This window comes from Salmo salar, chromosome ssa09, assembly GCF_905237065.1.
Source record: "Salmo salar chromosome ssa09, Ssal_v3.1, whole genome shotgun sequence".
NCBI classification, from domain to species: domain Eukaryota; kingdom Metazoa; phylum Chordata; class Actinopteri; order Salmoniformes; family Salmonidae; genus Salmo; species Salmo salar.
In genome coordinates, this window is record NC_059450.1 from 49,072,529 (window position 1) to 49,095,000 (window position 22,472).

The window sequence follows — 22,472 nt, forward strand, 5'->3', positions numbered from 1 at the left end:
TTCTGGAGAGGGGAGGATGGTTCCCTGTTCTGCAGAGGAGGGCTCCCTGTTCTGGAGAGAAGAGGAGAGGAGGGCTCCCTGTTCTGGAGAGGAGAGCTCCCTGTTCTGGAGAGGAGAGGAGAGCTCCCTGTTCTGGAGAGGAGAGAAGAGGAGAGCTCCCTGTTCTGGAGAGGAGAGAAGAGGAGAGCTCCCTGTTCTGGAGAGGAGAGAAGAGGAGAGCTCCCTGTTCTGGAGAGGAGAGAAGGGCTCCCTGTTCTGGAGAGGAGAGAAGGGCTCCCTGTTCTGGAGAGGAGAGGACGGAAGGGCTCCCTGTTCTGGAGAGGAGAGGACGGAAGGGCTCCCTGTTCTGGAGAGGAGAGGACGGAAGGGCTCCCTGTTCTGGAGAGGAGAGAAGGGCTCCCTGTTCTGGAGAGGAGAGGAGAGAAGGGCTCCCTGTTCTGGAGAGGAGAGGATGGTTCCCTGTTCTGCAGAGGAGGGCTCCCTGTTCTGGAGAGAAGAGGAGAGGAGGGCTCCCTGTTCTGGAGAGGAGAGGAGAGCTCCCTGTTCTGGAGAGGAGAGCTCCCTGTTCTGGAGAGGAGAGCTCCCTGTTCTGGAGAGGAGAGAAGAGGAGAGCTCCCTGTTCTGGAGAGGAGAGAAGAGGAGAGCTCCCTGTTCTGGAGAGGAGAGAAGGGCTCCCTGTTCTGGAGAGGAGAGAAGGGCTCCCTGTTCTGGAGAGGAGAGGACGGAAGGGCTCCCTGTTCTGGAGAGGAGAGAAGGGCTCCCTGTTCTGGAGAGGAGAGGAGAGAAGGGCTCCCTGTTCTGGAGAGGAGAGGATGGTTCCCTGTTCTGCAGAGGAGGGCTCCCTGTTCTGGAGAGAAGAGGAGAGGAGGGCTCCCTGTTCTGGAGAGGAGTGGAGAGCTCCCTGTTCTGGAGAGGAGAGCTCCCTGTTCTGGAGAGGAGAGCTCCCTGATCTGGAGAGGAGAGAAGGGCTCCCTGATCTGGAGAGGAGAGAAGGGCTCCCTGATCTGGAGAGGAGAGAAGGGCTCCCTGATCTGGAGAGGAGAGAAGGGCTCCCTGATCTGGAGAGGAGAGAAGGGCTCCCTGTTCTGGAGAGGAGAGAAGGGCTCCCTGTTCTGGAGAGGAGAGAAGGGCTCCCTGTTCTGGAGAGGAGAGAAGGGCTCCCTGTTCTGGAGAGGAGAGAAGGGCTCCCTGTTCTGGAGAGGAGAGAAGGGCTCCCTGTTCTGGAGAGGAGAGAAGGGCTCCCTGTTCTGGAGAGGAAAGAAGGGCTCCCTGTTCTGGAGAGGAAAGAAGGGCTCCCTGTTCTAGAGAGGAGAGAAGGGCTCCCTGATCTGGAGAGGAGAGAAGGGCTCCCTGATCTGGAGAGGAGAGGAGGGCTCCCTGATCTGGAGAGGAGAGAAGAGGAGAGCTCCCTGTTCTGGAGAGGAGAGAACTCTGGAGAGGAGAGGGCTCCCTGTTCTGGAGAGGAGAGAGCTCCCTCTGGAGAGGAGAGAAGGGCTCCCTGTTCTGGAGAGGAGAGAAGGGCTCCCTGTTCTGGAGAGGAGAGAAGGGCTCCCTGTTCTGGAGAGGAGAGAAGGGCTCCCTGTTCTGGAGAGGAGAGAAGGGCTCCCTGTTCTGGAGAGGAGAGAAGGGCTCCCTGTTCTGGAGAGGAGAGAAGGGCTCCCTGTTCTGGAGAGGAGAGAAGGGCTCCCTGTTCTGGAGAGGAGAGAAGGGCTCCCTGTTCTGGAGAGGAGAGAAGGGCTCCCTGTTCTGGAGAGGAGAGAAGGGCTCCCTGTTCTGGAGAGGAGAGAAGGGCTCCCTGTTCTGGAGAGGAGAGAAGGGCTCCCTGTTCTGGAGAGGAAAGAAGGGCTCCCTGTTCTGGAGAGGAGAAAAGGGCTCCCTGTTCTGGAGAGGAGAGAAGGGCTCCCTGTTCTGGAGAGGAGAGAAGGGCTCTTTGTTCTGGAGAGGAGAGAAGGGCTCCCTGTTCTGGAGAGGAGAGAAGGGCTCCCTGTTCTAGAGAGGAGTGAAAGGCTCCCTGTTCTGGAGAGGAGTGAAAGGCTCCCTGTTCTGGAGAGGAGAGAAGAGGAGAGCTCCCTGTTCTACAGAGGAGAGGAGAGGAGGGCTCCCTGTTCTGGAGAGGAGAGAAGAGGAGAGCTCCCTGTTCTGGAGAGGAGAGAAGAGGAGAGCTCCCTGTTCTGGAGAGGAGAGAAGAGGAGAGCTCCCTGTTCTGCAGAGGAGAGGAGAGGAGGGCTCCCTGTTCTGGAGAGGAGAGGAGAGGAGGGCTCCCTGTTCTGGAGAGGAGAGCTCCCTGTTCTGGAGAGGAGAGCTCCCTGTTCTGGAGAGGAGAGCTCCCTGTTCTGGAGAGGAGAGCTCCCTGTTCTGGAGAGGAGAGCTCCCTGTTCAGGAGAGGAGAGGAGAGCTCCCTGTTCAGGAGAGGAGAGGAGAGCTCCCTGTTCAGGAGAGGAGAGGAGAGCTCCCTGTTCAGGAGAGGAGAGGAGAGCTCCCTGTTCTGGAGAGGAAAGAAGGGCTCCCTGTTCTGGAGAGGAGAGAAAGGCTCCCTGTTCTGGAGAGGAGAGAAAAGCTCCCTGTTCTGGAGAGGAGAGAAAAGCTCCCTGTTCTGGAGAGGAGAGAAAAGCTCCCTGTTCTGGAGAGGAGAGGAGGGCTCCCTGTTCTGGAGAGGAGGGCTCCCTGTTCTGGAGAGGAAAGGAGAGCTCCCTGTTCTGGAGAGGAGAGAAGAGAAGGGCTCCCTGATCTGGAGAGGAGAGAAGAGGAGAGCTCCCTGTTCTGGAGAGGAGAGAAGAGGAGAGTTCCCTGTTCTGGAGAGGAGAGAAGAGGAGAGCTCCCTGTTCTGGAGAGGAGAGTTCCCTGTTCTGGAGAGGAGAGGAGAGCTCCCTGTTCTGGAGAGGAGAGCTCCCTGTTCTGGAGAGGAGAGCTCACTGTTCTGGAGAGGAGAGCTCCCTGTTCTGGAGAGGAGAGCTCCCTGTTCTGGAGAGGAGAGGAGAGCTCCCTGTTCTGGAGAGGAGAGGAGAGCTCCCTGTTCTGGAGAGGAGAGGAGAGCTCCCTGTTCTGGAGAGGAGAGCTCCCTGTTCTGGAGAGGAGAGCTCCCTGTTCTGGAGAGGAGAGCTCCCTGTTCTGGAGAGGAGAGCTCCCTGTTCTGGAGAGGAGAGCTCCCTGTTCTGGAGTGGAGAGCTCCGTGTTCTGGAGAGGAGAGCTCCCTGTTCTGGAGAGGAGAGCTCCCTGTTCTGGAGAGGAGAGCTCCCTGTTCTGCAGAGGAGAGGAGGGCTCCCTGTTCTGGAGAGGAGAGGGGCTCCCTGTTCTGGAGAGGAAAGGAGAGCTCCCTGTTCTGGAGAGGAGAGGAGAGCTCCCTGTTCTGGAGAGGAGAGGAGGGCTCCCTGTTCTGGAGAGGAGAGGAGGGCTCCCTGTTCTGGAGAGGAGAGCTCCCTGTTCTGGAGAGGAGAGAAGAGAAGGGCTCCCTGATCTGGAGAGGAGAGGAGAGCTCCCTGTTCTGGAGAGGAGAGAAGAGGAGAGCTCCCTGTTCTGGAGAGGAGAGAAGAGGTCCCTGTTCTGGAGAGGAGAGAAGAGAAGAGCTCCCTGTTCTGGAGAGGAGAGAAGGGCTCCCTGTTCTGGAGAGGAGAGGAGAGCTCTCTGTTCTGGAGAGGAGAGGAGAGCTCTCTGTTCTGGAGAGGAGAGAAGAGCTCCCTGTTCTGGAGAGGAGAGAAGAGGAGAACTCCCTGTTCTGGAGAGGAGAGAAGAGGAGAGCTCCCTGTTCTGGAGAGGAGAGAAGAGGAGATCTCCCTGTTCTGCAGAGGAGAGGAGAGGAGGGCTCCCTGTTCTGGAGAGGAGGGCTCCCTGTTCTGGAGAGGAGAGGAGAGCTCCCTGTTCTGGAGAGGAGAGGATGGTTCCCTGTTCTGCAGAGGAGGGCTCCCTGTTCTGGAGAGAAGAGGAGAGGAGAGCTCCCTGTTCTGCAGAGGTGAGGAGAGGAGGGCTCCCTGTTCTGGAGAGGAGAGAAGAGAAGAGCTCCCTGTTCTGGAGAGGAGAGAAGGGCTCCCTGATCTGGAGAGGAGAGGAGAGCTCCCTGTTCTGGAGAGGAGAGAAGAGGAGAGCTCCCTGTTCTGGAGAGGAGAGCTCCCTGTTCTGGAGAGGAGAGCTCCCTGTTCTGGAGAGGAGAGCTCCCTGTTCTGGAGAGGAGAGCTCCCTGTTCTGGAGAGGAGAGCTCCCTGTTCTGGAGAGGAGAGCTCCCTGATCTGGAGAGGAGAGCTCCCTGATCTGGAGAGGAGAGAAGGGCTCCCTGATCTGGAGAGGAGAGAAGGGCTCCCTGATCTGGAGATGAGGGCTCCCTGATCTGGAGATGAGAGGAGAGCTCCCTGATCTGGAGAGGAGAGGAGAGCTCCCTGTTCTGGAGAGGAGAGAAGAGGAGAGCTCCCTGTTCTGGAGAGGAGAGAAGAGAAGGGCTCCCTGTTCTGGAGAGGAGAGAAGAGAAGGGCTCCCTGTTCTGGAGAGGAGAGAAGAGAAGGGCTCCCTGTTCTGGAGAGGAGAGAGAGAAGGGCTCCCTGTTCTGGAGAGGAGAGAAGGGCTCCCTGATCTGGAGAGGAGAGAAGGGCTCCCTGATCTGGAGAGGAGAGAAGGGCTCCCTGATCTGGAGAGGAGAGAAGGGCTCCCTGATCTGGAGAGGAGAGAAGGGCTCCCTGTTCTAGGAGAGGAGAGGAGAGCTCCCTGTTCTAGGAGAGGAGAGGAGGGCTCCCTGTTCTAGAGAGGAGAGGAGAGGAGAGCTCCCTGTTCTGGAGAGGAGAGAAGAGGAGAGCTCCCTGTTCTGGAGAGGAGAGGAGAGGAGGAGCTCCCTGTTCTGGAGAGGAGAGAAGAGGAGAGCTCCCTGTTCTGGAGAGGAGAGGAGAGCTCCCTGTTCTGCAGAGGAGAGGAGAGCTCCCTGTTCTGGAGAGGAGAGGAGAGCTCCCTGTTCTGGAGAGAGGAGAGCTCCCTGTTCTGGAGAGGAGAGGAGAGCTCCCTGTTCTGGAGAGGAGAGGAGAGCTCCCTGTTCTGGAGAGGAGAGGAGAGCTCCCTGTTCTGGAGAGGAGAGGAGAGCTCCCTGTTCTGGAGAGGAGAGGAGAGCTCCCTGTTCTGGAGAGGAGAGGAGAGCTCCCTGTTCTGGAGAGGAGAGGAGAGCTCCCTGTTCTGGAGAGGAGAGGAGAGCTCCCTGTTCTGGAGAGGAGAGAAGGGCTCCCTGTTCTGGAGAGGAGAGAAAGGCTCCCTGTTCTGGAGAGGAGAGAAAGAGCTCCCTGTTCTAGAGGAGAGAGGAGAGGAGGGCTCCCTGTTCTGGAGAGGAGAGGAGGGCTCCCTGTTCTGGAAGGAGAGGAGGGGCTCCCTGTTCTGGAGAGGAGAGAAGAGAAGAGCTCCCTGTTCTGGAGAGGAGAGAAGAGGAGAGCTCCCTGTTCTGGAGAGGAGAGAGAGGAGAGCTCCCTGTTCTGGAGAGGAGAGGAGAGCTCCCTGTTCTGGAGAGGAGAGCTCCCTGTTCTGGAGAGGAGAGCTCCCTGTTCTGGAGAGGAGAGCTCCCTGTTCTGGAGGGAGAGGAGAGCTCCCTGTTCTGGAGAGGAGAGGAGAGCTCCCTGTTCTGGAGAGGAGAAGAGAGCTCCCTGTTCTGGAGAGGAGAAGAGAGCTCCCTGTTCTGGAGAGGAGAAGAGAGCTCCCTGTTCTGGAGAGGAGAAGAGAGCTCCCTGTTCTGGAGAGGAGAGGAGAGCTCCCTGTTCTGGAGAGGAGAGGAGAGCTCCCTGTTCTGGAGAGGAAAGAAGGGCTCCCTGTTCTGGAGAGGAGAGAAAGGCTCCCTGTTCTGGAGAGGAGTGAAAGGCTCCCTGTTCTACAGAGGAGAGGAGAGGAGAGGAGGGCTCCCTGTTCTGGAGAGGAGAGGAGGGCTCCCTGTTCTGGAGAGGAGAGAAGAGGAGAGCTCCCTGTTCTGGAGAGGAGAGAAGAGGAGAGCTCCCTGTTCTGGAGAGGAGAGGAGAGGAGGGCTCCCTGTTCTGGAGAGGAGAGAAGAGGAGAGCTCCCTGTTCTGCAGAGGAGAGGAGAGCTCCCTGTTCTGGAGAGGAGAGCTCCCTGTTCTGGAGAGGAGAGCTCCCTGTTCTGGAGAGGAGAGGAGAGCTCCCTGTTCTGGAGAGGAGAGGAGAGCTCCCTGTTCTGGAGAGGAGAGGAGAGCTCCCTGTTCTGGAGAGGAGAGGAGAGCTCCCTGTTCTGGAGAGGAGAGGAGAGCTCCCTGTTCTGGAGAGGAGAGGAGAGCTCCCTGTTCTGGAGAGGAGAGGAGAGCTCCCTGTTCTGGAGAGGAGAGGAGAGCTCCCTGTTCTGGAGAGGAGAGGAGAGCTCCCTGTTCTGGAGAGGAAAGAAGGGCTCCCTGTTCTGGAGAGGAGAGAAAGGCTCCCTGTTCTGGAGAGGAGAGCAGAGGAGAGCTCCTTGTTCTGTAGAGGAGAGGAGAGGAGGGCTCCCTGTTCTGCAGAGGAGAGGAGGGCTCCCTGTTCTGGAGAGGAGGGCTCCCTGTTCTGGAGAGGAGAGAAGAGAAGCGCTCCCTGATCTGGAGAGGAGAGAAGAGGAGAGCTCCCTGTTCTGGAGAGGAGAGAAGAGGAGAGCTCCCTGTTCTGGAGAGGAGAGTTCCCTGTTCTGGAGAGGAGAGGAGAGCTCCCTGTTCTGGAGAGGAGAGCTCCCTGTTCTGGAGAGGAGAGCTCCCTGTTCTGGAGAGGAGAGCTCCCTGTTCTGGAGAGGAGAAGAGAGCTCCCTGTTCTGGAGAGGAAAGGAGAGCTCCCTGTTCTGGAGAGGAGAGCTCCCTGTTCTGGAGAGGAGAGCTCCCTGTTCTGGAGAGGAGAGGAGGGTTCCCTGTTCTGGAGAGAAGAGGAGAGGAGAGCTCCCTGTTCTGGAGAGGAGAGGAGGGCTCCCTGTTCTGGAGAGGAGAGCTCCCTGTTCTGGAGAGGAGAGAAGAGAAGGGCTCCCTGATCTGGAGAGGAGAGGAGAGCTCCCTGTTCTGGAGAGGAGAGAAGAGGAGAGCTCCCTGTTCTGGAGAGGAGAGCTCCCTGTTCTGGAGAGGAGAGCTCCCTGTTCTGGAGAGGAGAGCTCCCTGTTCTGGAGAGGAGAGGGGAGGATGGTTCCCTGTTCTGCAGAGGAGGGCTCCCTGTTCTGGAGAGAAGAGGAGAGGAGGGCTCCCTGTTCTGGAGAGGAGAGCTCCCTGTTCTGGAGAGGAGAGGAGAACTCCCTGTTCTGGAGAGGAGAGAAGAGGAGAGCTCCCTGTTCTGGAGAGGAGAGAAGAGGAGAGCTCCCTGTTCTGGAGAGGAGAGAAGAGGAGAGCTCCCTGTTCTGGAGAGGAGAGAAGAGGAGAGCTCCCTGTTCTGGGAGAGGAGAGAAGGGCTCCCTGTTCTGGAGAGGAGAGAAGGGCTCCCTGTTCTGGAGAGGAGAGGACGGAAGGGCTCCCTGTTCTGGAGAGGAGAGGACGGAAGGGCTCCCTGTTCTGGAGAGGAGAGAAGGGCTCCCTGTTCTGGAGAGGAGAGGAGAGAAGGGCTCCCTGTTCTGGAGAGGAGAGGATGGTTCCCTGTTCTGCAGAGGAGGGCTCCCTGTTCTGGAGAGAAGAGGAGAGGAGGGCTCCCTGTTCTGGAGAGGAGAGGAGAGCTCCCTGTTCTGGAGAGGAGAGCTCCCTGTTCTGGAGAGGAGAGAAGAGGAGAGCTCCCTGTTCTGGAGAGGAGAGAAGAGGAGAGCTCCCTGTTCTGGAGAGGAGAGAAGGGCTCCCTGTTCTGGAGAGGAGAGAAGGGCTCCCTGTTCTGGAGAGGAGAGGAGAGAAGGGCTCCCTGTTCTGGAGAGGAGAGGATGGTTCCCTGTTCTGCAGAGGAGGGCTCCCTGTTCTGGAGAGAAGAGGAGAGGAGGGCTCCCTGTTCTGGAGAGGAGTGGAGAGCTCCCTGTTCTGGAGAGGAGAGCTCCCTGTTCTGGAGAGGAGAGCTCCCTGTTCTGGAGAGGAGAGCTCCCTGATCTGGAGAGGAGAGAAGGGCTCCCTGATCTGGAGAGGAGAGAAGGGCTCCCTGATCTGGAGAGGAGAGAAGGGCTCCCTGATCTGGAGAGGAGAGAAGGGCTCCCTGATCTGGAGAGGAGAGAAGGGCTCCCTGTTCTGGAGAGGAGAGAAGGGCTCCCTGTTCTGGAGAGGAGAGAAGGGCTCCCTGTTCTGGAGAGGAGAGAAGGGCTCCCTGTTCTGGAGAGGAGAGAAGGGCTCCCTGTTCTGGAGAGGAGAGAAGGGCTCCCTGTTCTGGAGAGGAAAGAAGGGCTCCCTGTTCTGGAGAGGAAAGAAGGGCTCCCTGTTCTGGAGAGGAAAGAAGGGCTCCCTGTTCTAGAGAGGAGAGAAGGGCTCCCTGATCTGGAGAGGAGAGAAGGGCTCCCTGATCTGGAGAGGAGAGAAGAGGAGAGCTCCCTGATCTGGAGAGGAGAGAAGAGGAGAGCTCCCTGTTCTGGAGAGGAGAGAAGAGGAGAGCTCCCTGTTCTGGAGAGGAGAGAAGAGGAGAGCTCCCTGTTCTGGAGAGGAGAGAAGAGGAGAGCTCCCTGTTCTGGAGAGGAGAGAAGGGCTCCCTGTTCTGGAGAGGAGAGAAGGGCTCCCTGTTCTGGAGAGGAGAGAAGGGCTCCCTGTTCTGGAGAGGAGAGAAGGGCTCCCTGTTCTGGAGAGGAGAGAAGGGCTCCCTGTTCTGGAGAGGAGAGAAGGGCTCCCTGTTCTGGAGAGGAGAGAAGGGCTCCCTGTTCTGGAGAGGAGAGGATGGTTCCCTGTTCTGCAGAGGAGGGCTCCCTGTTCTGGAGAGAAGAGGAGAGGAGGGCTCCCTGTTCTGGAGAGGAGAGGAGAGCTCCCTGTTCTGGAGAGGAGAGCTCCCTGTTCTGAAGAGGAGAGAAGAGGAGAGCTCCCTGTTCTGGAGAGGAGAGAAGAGGAGAGCTCCCTGTTCTGGAGAGGAGAGAAGGGCTCCCTGTTCTGGAGAGGAGAGAAGGGCTCCCTGTTCTGTAGAGGAGAGGACGGAAGGGCTCCCTGTTCTGGAGAGGAGAGAAGGGCTCCCTGTTCTGGAGAGGAGAGGAGAGAAGGGCTCCCTGTTCTGGAGAGGAGAGGATGGTTCCCTGTTCTGCAGAGGAGGGCTCCCTGTTCTGGAGAGAAGAGGAGAGGAGGGCTCCCTGTTCTGGAGAGGAGTGGAGAGCTCCCTGTTCTGGAGAGGAGAGCTCCCTGTTCTGGAGAGGAGAGCTCACTGATCTGGAGAGGAGAGAAGGGCTCCCTGATCTGGAGAGGAGAGAAGGGCTCCCTGATCTGGAGAGGAGAGAAGGGCTCCCTGATCTGGAGAGGAGAGAAGGGCTCCCTGATCTGGAGAGGAGAGAAGGGCTCCCTGATCTGGAGAGGAGAGAAGGGCTCCCTGATCTGGAGAGGAGAGAAGGGCTCCCTGTTCTGGAGAGGAGAGAAGGGCTCCCTGTTCTGGAGAGGAGAGAAGGGCTCCCTGTTCTGGAGAGGAGAGAAGGGCTCCCTGTTCTGGAGAGGAGAGAAGGGCTCCCTGTTCTGGAGAGGAAAGAAGGGCTCCCTGTTCTGGAGAGGAAAGAAGGGCTCCCTGTTCTAGAGAGGAGAGAAGGGCTCCCTGTTCTGGAGAGGAAAGAAGGGCTCCCTGTTCTGGAGAGGAGAAAAGGGCTCCCTGTTCTGGAGAGGAGAGAAGGGCTCCCTGTTCTGGAGAGGAGAGAAGGGCTCCCTGTTCTGGAGAGGAGAGAAGGGCTCTTTGTTCTGGAGAGGAGAGAAGGGCTCCCTGTTCTGGAGAGGAGAGAAGGGCTCCCTGTTCTAGAGAGGAGTGAAAGGCTCCCTGTTCTGGAGAGGAGAGAAGAGGAGAGCTCCCTGTTCTACAGAGGAGAGGAGAGGAGGGCTCCCTGTTCTGGAGAGGAGAGAAGAGGAGAGCTCCCTGTTCTGGAGAGGAGAGAAGAGGAGAGCTCCCTGTTCTGCAGAGGAGAGGAGAGGAGGGCTCCCTGTTCTGGAGAGGAGAGAAGAGCTCCCTGTTCTGCAGAGGAGAGGAGGGCTCCCTGTTCTGGAGAGGAGAGCTCCCTGTTCTGGAGAGGAGAGCTCCCTGTTCTGGAGAGGAGAGCTCCCTGTTCTGGAGAGGAGAGCTCCCTGTTCTGGAGAGGAGAGCTCCCTGTTCTGGAGAGGAGAGCTCCCTGTTCTGGAGAAGAGAGCTCCCTGTTCTGGAGAGGAGAGCTCCCTGTTCTGGAGAGGAGAGCTCCCTGTTCTGGAGAGGAGAGCTCCCTGTTCTGGAGAGGAGAGCTCCCTGTTCAGGAGAGGAGAGGAGAGCTCCCTGTTCTGGAGAGGAAAGAAGGGCTCCCTGTTCTGGAGAGGAGAGAAAGGCTCCCTGTTCTGGAGAGGAGAGAAAAGCTCCCTGTTCTGGAGAGGAGAGAAAAGCTCCCTGTTCTGGAGAGGAGAGAAAAGCTCCCTGTTCTGGAGAGGAGAGGAGGGCTCCCTGTTCTGGAGAGGAGGGCTCCCTGTTCTGGAGAGGAAAGGAGAGCTCCCTGTTCTGGAGAGGAGAGAAGAGAAGGGCTCCCTGATCTGGAGAGGAGAGAAGAGGAGAGCTCCCTGTTCTGGAGAGGAGAGAAGAGGAGAGCTCCCTGTTCTGGAGAGGAGAGAAGAGGAGAGCTCCCTGTTCTGGAGAGGAGAGTTCCCTGTTCTGGAGAGGAGAGGAGAGCTCCCTGTTCTGGAGAGGAGAGCTCACTGTTCTGGAGAGGAGAGCTCCCTGTTCTGGAGAGGAGAGCTCCCTGTTCTGGAGAGGAGAGCTCCCTGTTCTGGAGAGGAGAGCTCCCTGTTCTGGAGAGGAGAGCTCCCTGTTCTGGAGAGGAGAGCTCCCTGTTCTGGAGAGGAGAGCTCCCTGTTCTGGAGAGGAGAGCTCCCTGTTCTGGAGAGGAGGGCTCCCTGTTCTGCAGAGGAGAGGAGGGCTCCCTGTTCTGGAGAGGAGAGGAGGGCTCCCTGTTCTGGAGAGGAGAGAAGAGAAGAGCTCCCTGTTCTGGAGAGGAGAGAAGGGCTCCCTGATCTGGAGAGGAGAGGAGAGCTCCCTGTTCTGGAGAGGAGAGAAGAGGAGAGCTCCCTGTTCTGGAGAGGAGAGAAGAGGAGAGCTCCCTGTTCTGGAGAGGAGAGCTCCCTGTTCTGGAGAGGAGAGCTCCCTGTTCTGGAGAGGAGAGCTCCCTGTTCTGGAGAGGAGAGCTCCCTGTTCTGGAGAGGAGAGCTCCCTGTTCTGGAGAGGAGAGCTCCCTGTTCTGGAGAGGAGAGCTCCCTGATCTGGAGAGGAGAGCTCCCTGATCTGGAGAGGAGAGAAGGGCTCCCTGATCTGGAGAGGAGAGAAGGGCTCCCTGATCTGGAGAGGAGAGAAGGGCTCCCTGATCTGGAGAGGAGAGAAGGGCTCCCTGATCTGGAGATGAGAGGAGAGCTCCCTGATCTGGAGAGGAGAGGAGAGCTCCCTGTTCTGGAGAGGAGAGAAGAGGAGAGCTCCCTGTTCTGGAGAGGAGAGAAGAGAAGGGCTCCCTGTTCTGGAGAGGAGAGAAGAGAAGGGCTCCCTGTTCTGGAGAGGAGAGAAGAGAAGGGCTCCCTGTTCTGGAGAGGAGAGAAGGGCTCCCTGTTCTGGAGAGGAGAGAAGGGCTCCCTGATCTGGAGAGGAGAGAAGGGCTCCCTGATCTGGAGAGGAGAGAAGGGCTCCCTGATCTGGAGAGGAGAGAAGGGCTCCCTGATCTGGAGAGGAGAGAAGGGCTCCCTGATCTGGAGAGGAGAGAAGGGCTCCCTGATCTGGAGAGGAGAGGAGAGCTCCCTGTTCTAGAGAGGAGTGAAAGGCTCCCTGTTCTACAGAGGAGAGGAGAGGAGGGCTCCCTGTTCTGGAGAGGAGAGGAGGGCTCCCTGTTCTGGAGAGGAGAGAAGAGGAGAGCTCCCTGTTCTGGAGAGGAGAGAAGAGGAGAGCTCCCTGTTCTGGAGAGGAGAGGAGAGGAGGGCTCCCTGTTCTGGAGAGGAGAGAAGAGGAGAGCTCCCTGTTCTGCAGAGGAGAGGAGAGCTCCCTGTTCTGGAGAGGAGAGCTCCCTGTTCTGGAGAGGAGAGCTCCCTGTTCTGGAGAGGAGAGCTCCCTGTTCTGGAGAGGAGAGGAGAGCTCCCTGTTCTGGAGAGGAGAGGAGAGCTCCCTGTTCTGGAGAGGAGAGGAGAGCTCCCTGTTCTGGAGAGGAGAGGAGAGCTCCCTGTTCTGGAGAGGAGAGGAGAGCTCCCTGTTCTGGAGAGGAAAGAAGGGCTCCCTGTTCTGGAGAGGAGAGAAAGGCTCCCTGTTCTGGAGAGGAGTGAAAGGCTCCCTGTTCTACAGAGGAGAGGAGAGGAGGGCTCCCTGTTCTGGAGAGGAGAGGAGGGCTCCCTGTTCTGGAGAGGAGAGAAGAGGAGAGCTCCCTGTTCTGGAGAGGAGAGAAGAGGAGAGCTCCCTGTTCTGGAGAGGAGAGAAGAGGAGAGCTCCCTGTTCTGGAGAGGAGAGGAGAGGAGGGCTCCCTGTTCTGGAGAGGAGAGAAGAGGAGAGCTCCCTGTTCTGCAGAGGAGAGGAGAGCTCCCTGTTCTGCAGAGGAGAGCTCCCTGTTCTGGAGAGGAGAGCTCCCTGTTCTGGAGAGGAGAGCTCCCTGTTCTGGAGAGGAGAGCTCCCTGTTCTGGAGAGGAGAGGAGAGCTCCCTGTTCTGGAGAGGAGAGGAGAGCTCCCTGTTCTGGAGAGGAGAGGAGAGCTCCCTGTTCTGGAGAGGAGAGGAGAGCTCCCTGTTCTGGAGAGGAGAGGAGAGCTCCCTGTTCTGGAGAGGAAAGAAGGGCTCCCTGTTCTGGAGAGGAGAGAAAGGCTCCCTGTTCTGGAGAGGAGAGCAGAGGAGAGCTCCTTGTTCTGTAGAGGAGAGGAGAGGAGGGCTCCCTGTTCTGCAGAGGAGAGGAGGGCTCCCTGTTCTGGAGAGGAGGGCTCCCTGTTCTGGAGAGGAGAGAAGAGAAGCGCTCCCTGATCTGGAGAGGAGAGAAGAGGAGAGCTCCCTGTTCTGGAGAGGAGAGAAGAGGAGAGCTCCCTGTTCTGGAGAGGAGAGTTCCCTGTTCTGGAGAGGAGAGGAGAGCTCCCTGTTCTGGAGAGGAGAGCTCCCTGTTCTGGAGAGGAGAGCTCCCTGTTCTGGAGAGGAGAGCTCCCTGTTCTGGAGAGGAGAGCTCCCTGTTCTGGAGAGGAGAAGAGAGCTCCCTGTTCTGGAGAGGAGAAGAGAGCTCCCTGTTCTGGAGAGGAGAAGAGAGCTCCCTGTTCTGGAGAGGAGAAGAGAGCTCCCTGTTCTGGAGAGGAGAGGAGAGCTCCCTGTTCTGGAGAGGAGAGGAGAGCTCCCTGTTCTGGAGAGGAGAGCTCCCTGTTCTGGAGAGGAGAGCTCCCTGTTCTGGAGAGGAGAGCTCCCTGTTCTGGAGAGGAGAGCTCCCTGTTCTGCAGAGGAGAGGAGGGCTCCCTGTTCTGGAGAGGAGGGCTCCCTGTTCTGGAGAGGAGGGCTCCCTGTTCTGGAGAGGAAAGGAGAGCTCCCTGTTCTGGAGAGGAAAGGAGAGCTCCCTGTTCTGGAGAGGAGAGCTCCCTGTTCTGGAGAGGAGAGGAGGGTTCCCTGTTCTGGAGAGAAGAGGAGAGGAGAGCTCCCTGTTCTGGAGAGGAGAGGAGGGCTCCCTGTTCTGGAGAGGAGAGCTCCCTGTTCTGGAGAGGAGAGAAGAGAAGGGCTCCCTGATCTGGAGAGGAGAGGAGAGCTCCCTGTTCTGGAGAGGAGAGAAGAGGAGAGCTCCCTGTTCTGGAGAGGAGAGAAGAGGAGAGCTCCCTGTTCTGGAGAGGAGAGAAGAGGAGAGCTCCCTGTTCTGGAGAGGAGAGCTCCCTGTTCTGGAGAGGAGAGCTCCCTGTTCTGGAGAGGAGAGCTCCCTGTTCTGGAGAGGAGAGCTCCCTGTTCTGGAGAGGAGAGGAGAGCTCCCTGTTCTGGAGAGGAGAGGAGAGCTCCCTGTTCTGGAGAGGAGAGGAGAGCTCCCTGTTCTGGAGAGGAGAGGAGAGCTCCCTGTTCTGGAGAGGAGAGGAGAGCTCCCTGTTCTGGAGAGGAAAGAAGGGCTCCCTGTTCTGGAGAGGAGAGCAGAGGAGGGCTCCCTGTTCTGCAGAGGAGAGGAGGGCTCCCTGTTCTGGAGAGGAGAGAAGAGAAGCGCTCCCTGATCTGGAGAGGAGAGAAGAGGAGAGCTCCCTGTTCTGGAGAGGAGAGTTCCCTGTTCTGGAGAGGAGAGGAGAGCTCCCTGTTCTGGAGAGGAGAGCTCCCTGTTCTGGAGAGGAGAGCTCCCTGTTCTGGAGAGGAGAGCTCCCTGTTCTGGAGAGGAGAGCTCCCTGTTCTGGAGAGGAGAGCTCCCTGTTCTGGAGAGGAGAAGAGAGCTCCCTGTTCTGGAGAGGAGAAGAGAGCTCCCTGTTCTGGAGAGGAGAAGAGAGCTCCCTGTTCTGGAGAGGAGAAGAGAGCTCCCTGTTCTGGAGAGGAGAAGAGAGCTCCCTGTTCTGGAGAGGAGAAGAGAGCTCCCTGTTCTGGAGAGGAGAGCTCCCTGTTCTGGAGAGGAGAGCTCCCTGTTCTGGAGAGGAGAGCTCCCTGTTCTGGAGAGGAGAGCTCCCTGTTCTGGAGAGGAGAGCTCCCTGTTCTGGAGAGGAGAGCTCCCTGTTCTGGAGAGGAGAGCTCCCTGTTCTGCAGAGGAGAGGAGGGCTCCCTGTTCTGGAGAGGAGGGCTCCCTGTTCTGGAGAGGAGGGCTCCCTGTTCTGGAGAGGAAAGGAGAGCTCCCTGTTCTGGAGAGGAGAGGAGAGCTCCCTGTTCTGGAGAGGAGAGCTCCCTGTTCTGGAGAGGAGAGGAGGGTTCCCTGTTCTGGAGAGAAGAGGAGAGGAGAGCTCCCTGTTCTGGAGAGGAGAGGAGGGCTCCCTGTTCTGGAGAGGAGAGCTCCCTGTTCTGGAGAGGAGAGAAGAGAAGGGCTCCCTGATCTGGAGAGGAGAGGAGAGCTCCCTGTTCTGGAGAGGAGAGAAGAGGAGAGCTCCCTGTTCTGGAGAGGAGAGAAGAGGTCCCTGTTCTGGAGAGGAGAGAAGAGCTCCCTGTTCTGGAGAGGAGAGAAGGGCTCCCTGTTCTGGAGAGGAGAGGAGAGCTCTCTGTTCTGGAGAGGAGAGGAGAGCTCTCTGTTCTGGAGAGGAGAGGAGAGCTCTCTGTTCTGGAGAGGAGAGGAGAGCTCTCTGTTCTGGAGAGGAGAGCTCTCTGTTCTGGAGAGGAGAGAAGGGCTCCCTGTTCTGGAGAGGAGAGAAGGGCTCCCTGTTCTGGAGAGGAGAGAAGGGCTCCCTGTTCTGGAGAGGAGAGAAGGGCTCCCTGTTCTGGAGAGGAGAGAAGGGCTCCCTGTTCTGGAGAGGAGAGAAGGGCTCCCTGTTCTGGAGAGGAGAGAAGGGCTCCTTGTTCTGGAGAGGAGAGCTCTCTGTTCTGGAGAGGAGAGGAGAGCTCCCTGTTCTGGAGAGGAGAGGAGAGCTCCCTGTTCTGGAGAGGAGAGGAGGGCTCCCTGTTCTGGAGAGGAGAGAAGAGGAGAGCTCCCTGTTCTGGAGAGGAGAGAAGAGGAGAGCTCCCTGTTCTGGAGAGGAGAGGAGAGGAGGGCTCCCTGTTCTGGAGAGGAGAGAAGAGGAGAGCTCCCTGTTCTGGAGAGGAGAGAGAGAGCTCCCTGTTCTGGAGAGGAGAGAGCTCCCTGTTCTGGAAGGAGAGGAGAGCTCCCTGTTCTGGAGAGGAGAGCTCCCTGTTCTGGAGGAGAGGAGAGCTCCCTGTTCTGGAGAGAGAGAGCTCCCTGTTCTGGAGAGGAGAGCTCCCTGTTCTGGAGAGGAGAGCTCCCTGTTCTGGAGGAGAGGAGAGCTCCCTGTTCTGGAGAGGAGAGGAGAGCTCCCTGTTCTGGAGAGGAGAGGAGAGCTCCCTGTTCTGGAGAGGAGAGAGAGAGCTCCCTGTTCTGGAGAGGAGAGAAGAGGCTCCCTGTTCTGGAGAGGAGAGAAAGGCTCCCTGTTCTGGAGAGGAGAGAGGAGAGCTCCCTGTTCTGGAGAGGAGAGCTCCCTGTTCTGGAGAGGAGAGCTCCCTGTTCTGGAGAGGAGAGCTCCCTGTTCTGGAGAGGAGAGCTCCCTGTTCTGGAGAGGAGAGGAGAGCTCCCTGTTCTGGAGAGGAGAGGAGGGCTCCCTGTTCTGGAGAGGAGAGAGCTCCCTGTTCTGGAGAGGAGGAGCTCCCTGTTCTGGAGAGGAGAGGAGAGCTCCCTGTTCTGGAGAGGAGAGGAGAGCTCCCTGTTCTGGAGAGGAGAGGAGAGCTCCCTGTTCTGGAGAGAGGAGAGCTCCCTGTTCTGGAGAGGAGGAGAGGAGAGCTCCCTGTTCTGGAGAGAAGAGGAGAGGAGAGCTCCCTGTTCTGGAGAGGAGAGGAGGGCTCCCTGTTCTGGAGAGGAGAGCTCCCTGTTCTGGAGAGAGAGAGAAGGGCTCCCTGTTCTGGAGAGGAGAGGAGAGCTCCCTGTTCTGGAGAGGAGAGAAGAGGAGAGCTCCCTGTTCTGGAGAGGAGAGAAGAGGTCCCTGTTCTGGAGAGGAGAGGAGAGCTCCCTGTTCTGGAGAGGAGAGAAGGGCTCCCTGTTCTGGAGAGGAGAGGAGAGCTCCTGTTCTGGAGAGAGAGGAGAGCTCCCTGTTCTGGAGAGGAGAGGAGAGCTCTCTGTTCTGGAGAGGAGAGGAGAGCTCCCTGTTCTGGAGAGGAGAGCTCTCTGTTCTGGAGAGGAGAGAAGAGCTCCCTGTTCTGGAGAGGAGAGAAGGGCTCCCTGTTCTGGAGAGGAGAGAGGGCTCCCTGTTCTGGAGAGGAGAGAAGGGCTCCCTGTTCTGGAGAGGAGAGGAGAGCTCCCTGTTCTGGAGAGGAGAGAAGGGCTCCCTGTTCTGGAGAGGAGAGAAGGGCTCCCTGTTCTGGAGAGGAGAGCTCCCTGTTCTGGAGAGGAGAGGAGAGCTCCCTGTTCTGGAGAGGAGAGGAGAGCTCCCTGTTCTGGAGAGGAGAGGAGGGCTCCCTGTTCTGGAGAGGAGAGAAGAGGAGAGCTCCCTGTTCTGGAGAGGAGAGAAGAGGAGAGCTCCCTGTTCTGGAGAGGAGAGGAGAGGCTCCCTGTTCTGGAGAGGGAGAGAGGAGAGCTCCCTGTTCTAGGAGAGGAGAGCTCCCTGTTCTGGAGAGGAGAGCTCCCTGTTCTGGAGAGGAGAGGCTCCCTGTTCTGGAGAGGAGGGCTCCCTGTTCTGGAGAGGAGAGGAGAGCTCCCTGTTCTGGAGAGGAAAGGAGAGCTCCCTGTTCTGGAGAGGAAAGGAGAGCTCCCTGTTCTGGAGAGGAAAGGAGAGCTCCCTGTTCTGGAGAGGAGAGGAGAGCTCCCTGTTCTGGAGAGGAGAGAAGCTCCCTGTTCTGGAGAGGAGAGCAAGGAGGGCTCCTTGTTCTGGTAGAGAAGAGGAGAGGAGAGCTCCCTGTTCTGCAGAGGAGAGGAGGGCTCCCTGTTCTGGAGAGGAGAGCTCCCTGTTCTGGAGAGGAGAGAAGAGAAGCGCTCCCTGATCTGGAGAGGAGAGAAGAGGAGAGCTCCCTGTTCTGGAGAGGAGAGAAGAGGAGAGCTCCCTGTTCTGGAGAGGAGAGTTCCCTGTTCTGGAGAGGAGAGGAGAGTTCCCTGTTCTGGAGAGGAGAGGAGAGCTCCCTGTTCTGGAGAGGAGAGCTCCCTGTTCTGGAGAGGAGAGCTCCCTGTTCTGGAGAGGAGAGCTCCCTGTTCTGGAGAGGAGAAGAGAGCTCCCTGTTCTGGAGAGGAGAAGAGAGCTCCCTGTTCTGGAGAGGAGAAGAGAGCTCCCTGTTCTGGAGAGGAGAGGAGAGCTCCCTGTTCTGGAGAGGAGAGGAGAGCTCCCTGTTCTGGAGAGGAGAGCTCCCTGTTCTGGAGAGGAGAGCTCCCTGTTCTGGAGAGGAGAGCTCCCTGTTCTGGAGAGGAGAGCTCCCTGTTCTGCAGAGGAGAGGAGGACTCCCTGTTCTGGAGAGGAGGGCTCCCTGTTCTGGAGAGGAGGGCTCCCTGTTCTGGAGAGGAAAGGAGAGCTCCCTGTTCTGGAGAGGAAAGGAGAGCTCCCTGTTCTGGAGAGGAAAGGAGAGCTCCCTGTTCTGGAGAGGAGAGGAGAGCTCCCTGTTCTGGAGAGGAGAGCTCCCTGTTCTGGAGAGGAGAGCTCCCTGTTCTGGAGAGGAGAGGAGGGTTCCCTGTTCTGGAGAGAAGAGGAGAGGAGAGCTCCCTGTTCTGGAGAGGAGAGGAGGGCTCCCTGTTCTGGAGAGGAGAGCTCCCTGTTCTGGAGAGGAGAGAAGAGAAGGGCTCCCTGATCTGGAGAGGAGAGAAGAGGAGAGCTCCCTGTTCTGGAGAGGAGAGAAGAGGAGAGCTCCCTGTTCTGGAGAGGAGAGAAGAGGAGAGCTCCCTGTTCTGGAGAGGAGAGAAGAGGAGAGCTCCCTGTTCTGCAGAGGAGAGCTCCCTGTTCTGGAGAGGAGAGCTCCCTGTTCTGGAGAGGAGAGCTCCCTGTTCTGGAGAGGAGAGCTCCCTGTTCTGGAGAGGAGAGCTCCCTGTTCTGGAGAGGAGAGGAGAGCTCCCTGTTCTGGAGAGGAGAGGAGAGCTACCTGTTCTGGAGAGGAGAGGAGAGCTCCCTGTTCTGGAGAGGAGAGGAGAGCTCCCTGTTCTGGAGAGGAGAGGAGAGCTCCCTGTTCTGGAGAGGAGAGCAGAGGAGAGCTCCTTGTTCTGTAGAGGAGAGGAGAGGAGGGCTCCCTGTTCTGCAGAGGAGAGGAGGGCTCCCTGTTCTGGAGAGGAGGGCTCCCTGTTCTGGAGAGGAGAGAAGAGAAGCGCTCCCTGATCTGGAGAGGAGAGAAGAGGAGAGCTCCCTGTTCTGGAGAGGAGAGAAGAGGAGAGCTCCCTGTTCTGGAGAGGAGAGTTCCCTGTTCTGGAGAGGAGAGGAGAGCTCCCTGTTCTGGAGAGGAGAGCTCCTTGTTCTGGAGAGGAGAGCTCCCTGTTCTGGAGAGGAGAGCTCCCTGTTCTGGAGAGGAGAAGAGAGCTCCCTGTTCTGGAGAGGAGAAGAGAGCTCCCTGTTCTGGAGAGGAGAAGAGAGCTCCCTGTTCTGGAGAGGAGAAGAGAGCTCCCTGTTCTGGAGAGGAGAAGAGAGCTCCCTGTTCTGGAGAGGAGAGCTCCCTGTTCTGGAGAGGAGAGGAGAGCTCCCTGTTCTGGAGAGGAGAGCTCCCTGTTCTGGAGAGGAGAGCTCCCTGTTCTGGAGAGGAGAGCTCCCTGTTCTGGAGAGGAGAGCTCCCTGTTCTGCAGAGGAGAGGAGGGCTCCCTGTTCTGGAGAGGAGGGCTCCCTGTTCTGGAGAGGAGGGCTCCCTGTTCTGGAGAGGAAAGGAGAGCTCCCTTTTCTGGAGAGGAGAGCTCCCTGTTCTGGAGAGGAGAGCTCCCTGTTCTGGAGAGGAGAGGAGGGTTCCCTGTTCTGGAGAGAAGAGGAGAGCTCCCTGTTCTGGAGAGGAGAGCTCCCTGTTCTGGAGAGGAGAGAAGAGAAGGGCTCCCTGATCTGGAGAGGAGAGGAGAGCTCCCTGTTCTGGAGAGGAGAGAAGAGGAGAGCTCCCTGTTCTGGAGAGGAGAGAAGAGGAGAGCTCCCTGTTCTGGAGAGGAGAGAAGAGAAGAGGTCCCTGTTCTGGAGAGGAGAGAAGAGAAGGGCTCCCTGTTCTGGAGAGGAGAGGAGAGCTCTCTGTTCTGGAGAGGAGAGGAGAGCTCTCTGTTCTGGAGAGGAGAGGAGAGCTCTCTGTTCTGGAGAGGAGAGGAGAGCTCTCTGTTCTGGAGAGGAGAGGAGAGCTCTCTGTTCTGGAGAGGAGAGGAGAGCTCTCTGTTCTGGAGAGGAGAGGAGAGCTCTCTGTTCTGGAGAGGAGAGGAGAGCTCTCTGTTCTGGAGAGGAGAGGAGAGCTCTCTGTTCTGGAGAGGAGAGGAGAGCTCTCTGTTCTGGAGAGGAGAGGAGAGCTCTCTGTTCTGGAGAGGAGAGCTCTCTGTTCTGGAGAGGAGAGAAGGGCTCCCTGTTCTGGAGAGGAAAGAAGGGCTCCCTGTTCTGGAGAGGAGAGAAGGGCTCCCTGTTCTGGAGAGGAGAGAAGGGCTCCCTGTTCTGGAGAGGAGAGAAGGGCTCCGTGTTCTGGAGAGGAGAGAAGGGCTCCCTGTTCTGGAGAGGAGAGAAGGGCTCCCTGTTCTGGAGAGGAGAGAAGGGCTCCTTGTTCTGGAGAGGAGAGCTCTCTGTTCTGGAGAGGAGAGGAGAGCTCCCTGTTCTGGAGAGGAGAGGAGAGCTCCCTGTTCTGGAGAGGAGAGGAGAAGAGAGCTCCCTGTTCTGGAGAGGAGAGGAGAAGAGAGCTCCCTGTTCTGGAGAGGAGAGGAGGGCTCCCTGTTCTGGAGAGGAGAGAAGGGCTCCCTGTTCTGGAGAGGAGAGCTCCCTGTTTTGGAGAGCCCACAGGCCTACACAGAGCCTTTGGAAAGCATGACTTCTTCCACATTGACTTCTTCCACAGTTTGTTACTGTCCCCCCAAAAAATGCATGAAATGAAATGTATGCATTCACTACTAGTAAGTCGCTCTGGATAAGAGCGTCTGCTAAATGACTAAAATGTAAATGTTATGTTACAGCCTTATTTTAAAATTGATGAAATTGTTTTTTCCCCCCTCAATCTTCACACAATACCCCATAATGACAAAGCAAAAACAGGTTTTTGAAAAACGGAAATATCACATTTACATAAGTATTCAGACCCTTTACTCAGTACTTTGTTGAACCACCTTTGGCAGCGATTACAGCATCGAGTCTTCTTGGGTATGACGCTACAAGCTTGACACCTGTATTTGGGGAGTTTCTCCCATTCTTCTCTGCAGATCCTCTCAAGCTCTGTCAGGTTGGATGGGGAGCATCGCTGCACAGCTATTTTCAGGTCTCTCCAGAGATGTTTGATCAGGTTGAAGTCCAGGCTCTTGCTGGGCCACTCAAGGACATTCAGAGACTTGTCCTGAAGCCACTCCTGCGTTGTCTTGGCTGTGTGCTTAGGGTCGTTGTCCTGTTGGAAGGTGAACCTTCGCCCCAGTCTGAGGTCCTGAGCACTCTGGAGTAGGTTTTCATCAAGGATCTCTCTGTACTTTGCTCAGTTCATCTTTCCCCTGATCCTGACTAGTCTCCCAGAACCTGCTGCTGAAAAACATCCCCACAGCATGATGCTGCCACCACCATGCTTCACCGTAGGGACTGTGCCAGGTTTCCTCCAAACGTGACGCTTGGCATTCAGGCCAAAGAGTTCAATCTTGGTTTCATCAGACCAAAGAATCTTGTTTCTCATGATCTGAGAGTCCTTTAGGTGCCTTTTGGCAAACTCCAAGTGAGCTGTCATGTGCCTTTTACTGAGGAGTGGCTTCTATCTGGCCACTCTACCATAAAGGCCTGATTTGTGAAGTGCTGCAGAGATGGTTGTCCTTCTGGAAGATATTCCCATCTTCCCAGAGGGACTCTAGAGGTCTGTCAGAGTGACCATGGGGTTCTCGGTCACCTCCCTGACCAAGGATTTCTCCCAGCTCTAGGAAGAGTCTTGGTGGTTCCAAACTTCTTCCATTTAAGAATGATGGAAGCCACCGTGTTCTTGGGGAGCTTCCATGCTGCCGAAATGTTTTGGTACCCTTCCCCAGATCTGTGCCTCGACACAATCCTGTCTCGGAGCTCTACGGACAATTCCATCGATCATGACTTGGTTTTTGCTCTGACATGCACTGTCAACTGTGGGACCTTATATAGACAGGTGTGTGCTTTTCCAAATCATGTCCAATCAATTGAATTCACCACAGGTGGACTCCAATGAAGTTGTAGAAACACCTCAAGGATGATCAATGGAAACAGGATGCACCTGAGCTCAATTTCGAGTCTCATAGCAAAGGGTCTGAATACTTATAGAAATAAGGTATTTGTTTGACATATTTTTATACATTTGCAAAAATGTTTAAAAACCTGTTTTCGCTTTGTCATTATGGGGTATTGTGTGGAAATTGAGAAAAAAAAAGATTTTAAATCAATTTTAGAATAAGGCTGTAACGTAACAAAAAGGTGGAATAGGTCAAGGGGTCTGAATACTTTCCGAAGGCTCTGTAGCTACGGGGGCTTAGTGAAACATATTGTCCAGTGAGTAGACAGACAGACAGGAGGCCAGACAGACAGACAGAAGGCCAGACAGACAGACAGAAGGCCAGACAGAAGGCCAGACAGACAGAAGGCCAGACAGACAGACAGAAGGCCAGACAGACAGACAGAAGGCCAAACAGACAGACGGCCAGACAGAAAGACAGAAGGCCAGACAGAAAGACAGAAGGCCAGACAGAAAGACAGAAGGCCAGACAGAAAGACAGAAGGCCAGACAGAAAGACAGAAGGCCAGACAGAAGGCCAGACAGAAAGACAGAAGGCCAGACAGAAA

General features: G+C 57.1%; 1 protein-coding gene across 2 annotated transcripts in view; it reads right to left on the reverse strand.

Annotated features, from left to right (window-relative positions):
- The window catches only part of numb (NUMB endocytic adaptor protein), a 228,040-nt gene that overhangs the window by 136,427 nt on the left and 69,141 nt on the right, over positions 1 to 22,472 (reverse strand). The gene's annotated exons all lie outside the window — the stretch shown is intronic.